Source organism: Notothenia coriiceps, unplaced genomic scaffold, assembly GCF_000735185.1.
Source record: "Notothenia coriiceps isolate Sejong01 unplaced genomic scaffold, NC01 NC01_scaffold00037244, whole genome shotgun sequence".
NCBI lineage: Eukaryota > Metazoa > Chordata > Actinopteri > Perciformes > Nototheniidae > Notothenia > Notothenia coriiceps.
Window position 1 is genome coordinate 13267631 of NW_011369945.1, and position 7946 is coordinate 13275576.

A 7946-nucleotide genomic window follows, 5' to 3' on the forward strand; every position below is an offset into this window, starting at 1 on the left:
ATTACAAGCATTAAATATAACACTGAAATGGTAAAAAAAAAAGCAAATTATTATTAATAATATCAAATAAATGTCAGTCACCCAAAATTACGTCATTGGTGTTACTGCTACACAAAATACTTTTATTTTTGAAATAATTTACTGTCTCTGAAGTGCCTCCTGTAACAAGAGATCATTTGAGGCAGTGCAGTGGACAANTGTGTGTGCATGTGTGTGTGTCTCCCGCTGAGCCTGTGTGGAGTGTGTGATCACACATCCTCCCTCTGACTGGCTGCACCCTACAGCCACACACAACCGAGATGTCTCTGACAAGCCCCTCACACAGACGCCTGTCATTTGGGGGGTGTGTGTGTGTGTGTGTGTGTGTGTGTGTGTGTGTGTGTGTGTGTGTGTGTGTGTGTGTGTGTGTGTGTGTGTGTGTGTGTGTGTGTGTGTGTGTGTGTGTTCTTCAGCTAGTTACCATGGAAATAGGCCAAGCAGCAGGCACGCGGGGGACAAGCAGAACCATGTGATTTAACTCAGAGACACACACTGTGCTGCACTGGTTGAGAAACACACACACACACAAAAACACAGGCACAGACACACACAGACTAAGACACACTGAGACACACACAGGGCTGGCGAGTGATGATGATGTGTATTGATGGTAGAGAGTTCCTGGAAGCCAAAGTGAGTCAAGGCACAAGTCAATCAAACTCCCTGACCCTGCGCTGGAGGCATAAGGAAGCGGGACCACTGGAGCAGCCAGACAGCAAACACACATGGAAGACGCTTCCACGTGCACCGTCCAGGTGAACACACTGGCTGTTCTGTCAGACACAGACACATTATATGTCGTCTGTGAGGCTTCATTATCTAACCTTATGGAAATCAGGCCCAGTTCAGTTTGAGCATGGAGAAATGGTGGCAAAGTGAGTTTTTCTTCAAGGGTCAAGATGTGAATTACATTACATGTAGTTTAGCTCATGCTTACCCACACTTCAATACTGTAGACATAACTACCGGAACAATTTTACGGATACGTTTCTTGCTCAAGTACACTTCTACATGACAGTAATCTAGGTTCACATTTCTTCTAATGGAATTATATGAATTTATTTTGAAAAACGAAACAGCAATGCCTATTAACATTAATAATACATTAATAGTAACCCGGTTACTCAAGATAATCCACAGGCCGTTACCGAAATACACCCACTTATAAATATAAATTCAAAAATAGCACTACAGGTCAGAGGACAATTATGTGTTTAACCACTAAGAACAGCTACATTTGAAAAAGTACTTTAGCTAGAAGTTAAATTAGCCAAAGTGGTGAGGTATCCATGTTCAAGAGTTCTGTCGCATCCCCAATACAATTCAGATTTATGTAATTGTGTTTGTGGTGCTCACAGTAGGGCTGCATGATTTGGGGGAATAATCTAATTGCGATTTTTCTGACAGATATTGCGATTGGATTTGCAATATTTGTTTTTAAGCGACTGTGAGACTGACCGTTGAGCGGCCCAGACCAAGCAAGGAGGCAGAGGCAGAACGTCCAAAAATACGACCCAACGGAAGTTTATTGTAAAATGCGGCCGAATCTCCGGCTAGGAAGGTCGTATCAACATGCTCCCGTCTCTGGCACCCCCGCAGCCCGAGCTACGAGTGAAAGAACTAAACTTACATGAAACTTCCGTTGGGTTGCTTTAAAGTCAAGCTTCAGTTTAAGATTCACTCAACCTGATCTCACCAGAATGCGTGTGTGCACCACGACAAAAAAGCCTCCTTCACTTTACATTGGGGTTTTTTGCGTGGTGCCGACACGTAAATGTATCAGAATGCGTGACTCCACCACGCAATGCGGTGTTAAGGAGTCGTGGTGGAGTCACGCATTCTGGTGAGATCAGCTTGGATTCACCCTGTAATAGATGTATAACATGTGATGGAGCATTACTAACCTGACTCAGATGGTTTGTTTCACCAAACCATCTAGGAAAGCTCCATTGGAAGCCATTTGGAAAAGTATTTCAAAAATACTTGGATTGGATTGTATCAATGTGTCTATCACCTACTATCATGGGCCACTTCTGATTGGTTAACAATGACTGATACGCGATTTCGATTTAAAATCGATTAATCGTTCAGCCCTAGCTCACAGCTTTAATAAAAGACATTTGAACAGAGATTTGTCTTTCCAGAAACAATGTCCTGGTTACCCTGAACAGTTCACAGACATTCCCATCAACAGCTATCAAACAGTTTCAACTTAAGAGATTGTCCCTAAAATAACTTTTGAAAGCATGGGAAATAATACCAAAACTCTCAGTTACAGAAGTGGGAAATATGCTTTTTAGTAATTTTGTGAACAGACCCTTGAACCTCTTCAACAGAACAGACATTTGACATTAAAGGCTAGCATTATTAAATCCCTCAGAACTATTCATTATTTAAAGGTCTCTCACTTTACAAAAAAGGGCAGACTGAATTAAAGGGATGTTCTGTATAGAATTATATGATGTAACTGTGCAGCCCTCACAATTGGCACCATAGCATTTAATACACAACCACCACACAAATCTTTTACAATGCAATGCAATGCAATACAAGTATTTTATTCTAATATTCTTTCCACTTTGTTACAGTAATGCGGAAGGCCTGCTTTCAGGTGGGATCAGATAAGCCTTAGCACAGGCTCTTGACGGTTTACACTGACTTAAGGTCACTTAAAAATATATTTGGGGACATTGGTGTGCTGTCCTCTTGTATAAAGTCCTAACAGCTGGCCTGTGAGTGCGAAAAAAAAGGCCCACCAAGGTGACACAAATATCAAAGGTGATAATGTCTGGTGATATTCTGCATACATCTGCAAAAGCTAGCAATGAACTGATCCTACTTACTGTACAAGTGTTGTGTGTGTAACCAAAAAACCCAATATAGGGTTATCTTATATATGGTTATATTATACACAAAGCCGCATCGTTAACCAACAACAAAAACCCATCAATGAGACACCTGCTGACACCATCATGCTGCTGTTAATACTCTACTAGAGCACCAACATGTGTATTCATCCACAACTGAAAATGGTTCCTAACAAATCATAATTACAAATGTGGACTAAGGTTTTTGTGTTTTTTGTAAATGAGAGGGCACAGCTGTCAAAAGCTGTTACTAAATATTCTTGCTATTTCTATATATGTGTGACTTGTTTGAAAAATGTATGCCTCAAGTGAGGTTGAATTGGAGAGCAAAAAGGCTTAGGGGACTGTTGATAGACAGATGTTTAGAATGTGGGATTTGTTGACTATAAGAACAATATATGTTCACAAACATTATATTTTAAAGCTGGAGCCACACGAGAACGTTAACGCAAACGACCGCTCGACCCGCTGGAGACGCTGTAGTACATATGCCGGGCCTGTAAGTGGCGCTGTACTTCCGCCACAAAATACACCAAAAGCAGTGAAGAAGACTTCCGAGCATGGTTTCCATGGTTCCTCTTCTGTTTATTCTCCGCGGTGGATTTAGCAGTAGAGGTGGGGAGAGGCAGCAGCTGATCTCTGATCTCTCTCTCCTGTCCGATTAGACTTCACTCGCGATTATGTCCATATCGATCAGATCTAGCTAGTTCTAGCTAATGATATGACTGCCTGAGTGTCAAAGGACACCTAAACAATAGGCGACATTTTGACTGGAAATGTTGGATTTCGGCTAACGGAAACTCTGCCCTGCGGGGGGGTCTGCTGGAGGCACCTGCTGGGTGCACTGTCCTGCGAGATACCGGGACCTGGCTCGAAACACTCGGAAAACTGTTGTTGTTGTTGGCGAAACACATCAGCAATGACGCGGGTGACACAGGGTTCAACGTCATCGTTATCAGAAAATGATCGTATAGGTCGTAGACACAGAGCCGTTTGGCCCCCCAGAGCGCTGCGTCCGCAGATCTACCCACCTTGGGACCCGTTATCATTATCGTGTGGCCGAACCGTCTATGTGATAGAGAACTGTAGCGGATACGACCGTTACCGTTCTCGTGTGGCTCCAGCCTAAGAAGTTTCCCACAACGAGAGAGTACTGAAGTGTGATATTGCCTCAACAAATAGCAGGAGCAGGAAGATAACGTGTTTTGTTGACGTGTGAGCTAATGACCAGGAGAAACCTAGGTGTAAGGAAGGTTGAATGTTAAGTAAAACTTCAAGGGGACATTAAATCTGTATTTGTATCCAAATGGATGTGTGAGTCAGTGTGACACAAGATGAGTACTTGTGGATCGATAAAGCCAGCGAGGGCACAGCTGGGAGCATTGAGGACAGACAGCTGTTTTCATTGTTCCACTTTACTGTCAGTCTAATAGTAATGATCCTTTTCCTTTACATTTTCCCTGTGTATGTCTTTTTCCCCAGGCCCTCGCACAATTTCTCACACAATCTTTTCACTATCTAACCCACAGCATTCCTCTTCACCTCCATCTTCCCCCTTACTTCCCTTTTATCGCCTCTTTTCTCTGAACTCTTCAAGCGACATGCAGGAATCAGAATCTGAAAGAATGGCTCAATTAATGTTTGACCCCTGGTGCACTTTGACACTTCCTCGCAAACCAAAATCAAATGCAATTCATTTAAACATCCTGAAAAAGTACATACACACATATATGCTCTTAATTAAGTAAAGAAAATATTGGTGTACACACGGCATCTATTGCACATCTGTCCGTCCTAGGAGAGGAATCCCTCCTCTGTTGCTCTCCCATGTTCCCCTTTAAACTGTGGGGTTTCTCTGGAAATTTTTCCTTGTACGATGTGAGGGTCTAAGGACAGAGGGTGTCGTATTGTCATACTGATATTCTGTACACACTGTGAAGTCTACTGAGACAAATGTAACATTTGTGATAATTGGGCTATATAAATAAACATTGATTGATTGATTGATTGATTCCTAACATTTATCTGAAAGATTGGGACTTACATTTTCTATTATTTTACAATTAAGAAATAGAGTGGTGCAGTGAAGAGTCCTAAAACCCGGAAGTGAGTTAGCATTTTACCACTACGGGTTCCCTCGTCTCAGTCAATGGGATTTCTCTTTTGGAAAATAGCTGGAAATAAGGTCTGTGGTTGACACAAATTTAAGAGACGGATCACGTTTTGTTCTACGAAATTAAATACATCAGCAGTGACCACACTGGTGTCTGAAAAACTATGGTTGTTAACAAGTGGCTGAGTAGGACTACAGAGGTTGTCGAGGACGTTGTACGTCATTACGCCAAACTCGTAAACACTCCCGCTAAGTTTGTTTGCCCCTGTTCTGCTTGAAAGCAAGTACCTGCGCTCTTGCAAACTGTTAAAACAAACGCTTCAACTTGTACAATTTAGAATCTGTATTTTTGAATATCGATCTTAAGTTGGCGTCACGTTGAAGTCGTGCGACCCTGCTGTACTCGGCTGTAGTTCGATTATAGCATAACGTTAGCATTTTGCTTCTGGCGATTATATTTATGATTCGAAAATTATAGAAGCAGGGTAGAAATGTGGATATTATTCGGCTGAACAAACATGTATTTATCAAACAGGTTCGTGTCCCACAGACCTTATTTTTTACAATATTCCAAAAGCCTATGGAGAAATCCCATTGCTTTTTTTGTCGAGGGAACCCATGCGCAGCTTATTTCTGGGTTGGCCTACAAAGATACGTCATCCCTGCCCAACTCTATTAGATATTATATCTATTATTTTACCTAAGACCCTGAGAGCTCCTGAGCCGCAAGGTTAGAAAACACTTGTGTAATATACACTATATGGCCAGACATAATGGGATACAAGGCCATTAAACCCCTGCAGTGTGTGTGTGATTGTTGAACTCATTATTTATAAACCATAAACACTATAATGCTGATATTAAAGCCACTGGTCTGATCTCAGACTTTGCAGTTTTAGGAACCTGGCTGCGGGGACTTTCTGCCACAAGAGAATTACTGAGGTCTTGCACTGGCGGTGGGCAATAAGGCCGGCTCACATCTCATTTCAGCTCATCCCAGAGGTGTTTGATGGGGTCAAAGTCTGGGTCTGTGCAGGCTGGAACAATTGTTCCACAACAAACTGGGGAACCACATCTTTAAAAATCTCATTTTGCAGGGAAGGATCTTTTCTTGCAAGATCAGAGACAGGGAAGGATCTTTTCCAAACTGTTGTGAGCACAATTGGAAGCACCCCTTGTTGTCTAAAATGGTATATTTGCAAGAAGCTGACACCAAGTACCGGTAGCTGTTCTGAAGCCTTAGTGGAGTTTGTCATGGATTGCAGATATTGATATTCAAGACTCCAAATTGCTTTTCCTAATAGTTTCAAATGTCAAGAGGTCAAGAATGCAAAAAATGATTTCTGACCTTATTCCCGTTTGTGGGTTTAAAGGTACTTCAGAAAAAGTTTTGAATGATATGTCCCCTTTAGAATGAGAGCAAAATACAGAGCTAAAGTATGAAAGACAAACCAGAATAAAAGTACAGAAAAGTATGTGTCCTTTTACTTTCGTCCCACATCTACAGTATTACCTCCAAGAAAGGTCACAGACTCCTTTGTTCCCATTTCAGACCCTGTAGTCTACAGCAGGGGTGTCCAAACTACGGCCCGGCCTGCGAGTCATTTTTAATCGGCCCTCAGCAGACTGTAAAAGTATAATGAAATATGACCCACAAATTAAACTTGTGCTCGTCTTGGGTTGTACTTCATAAATATATATGTAAACATATATTACTCAGTAGTATTCATGTGTTAATAGGCCCACTTTTCGGTTTAAAACCATTTCTAACAAATCTAAGTTGCTGAAAAAAGCTCAATAACTAATTTGTATAACAAGCTTGAAATCTACCCTTCATATTTCCCCTTATTATAAGCAATCTGAGCCTCCTGTTTTAAGGAATGAGCACAACACAATAACTGAAATCCTACAGAGAGCTGTGTGTTTCTTTGTATCAATATCAACCATAATTTACCTACATTTCATTGATGTTCCTAACTTATAACTTATGAGGCAATAAACCTCTAGTGAGTGGCCCATCCCTTTGTATATTTTACTGTATGTGGCCCTCTGTGAAAAAGGTTTGGACACCCCTGGTCTACAGCAATACAAGAATAAAGAAATTAAAACTAAGACTAAAATTTGGTCTAATGTGTTCTGCATTTTACAACCCTATACAGTATGTATTCCTTTTGGCTGAGAGTAGGGATTATGACATTTAAAAAAAAATGGCATATTTAAATAAAATGCTGTGAATGACGCCGTGTTATAATGTGAGTGTCCTGCTCCTCTGTGTGTGGCGTTAGTGACGGAGAGATCGGTGTCATGCAAGCTCAACACAGAGTTGATATTCTCCCCGAGGACAATCGCATGTCTCTCACAACTTCTCCCTCCCACTTGAGCAAATAGAAAAGGCGAGAAGTTTATTTATATACATCCCCGTAAAAGACAACGGTTTGGATTGTTCCTTCACCGAACATGTGCTCTCTGTTTCCTTCCCCTTTGGCTGCACTTACCCTTTCTTACTCACCCTCCCATTCACTTTTGTCTCTCACTTTCCTTAACTGACCTCTATTTTCCATTCACTCTCTACACTTCTTTCCCCATTCATCTGTCTTTCATCACACACACACACACACACACACACACACACACACACACACACACACACACACACACACACACACACACACACACACACACACACACAGTCCAAAACCGGGTGAACTGTAACTGGGTTATGTGTAAATTCAAATAGCCATAGTTGACAATAGGGGTTCGTCCTCCCCTCTTTCTCTTCGTCTTCCCACTTTAAATCTAAAGGTGTGTGTGTGTGTGTGTGTGTGTGTGTGTGTGTGTGTGTGTGTGTGTGTGTGTGTGTGTGCATACAGTAGGCACACGTGCAGCTGCATGTGGGAGCATATTAGCGAGGCACAGATCCTTTTTTT

At 41.7% G+C, this 7946-nt stretch overlaps 1 protein-coding gene across 4 annotated transcripts in view; it reads right to left on the reverse strand.

The window, feature by feature from the left end:
* The window catches only part of usp54b (ubiquitin specific peptidase 54b), a 96992-nt gene that overhangs the window by 85975 nt on the left and 3071 nt on the right, over positions 1 to 7946 (reverse strand). Inside the window, exon 1 of one of the 4 annotated variants that reach the window (XM_010793605.1) lies at positions 774 to 786. The exons of the other annotated variants lie outside the window; for them this stretch is intronic. The gene's annotated coding sequence lies outside the window, so the exon portion shown is untranslated. Of the gene's footprint in view, positions 1 to 773; positions 787 to 7946 lie in introns of those variants that run through there. 4 annotated transcript variants of the gene reach the window in all.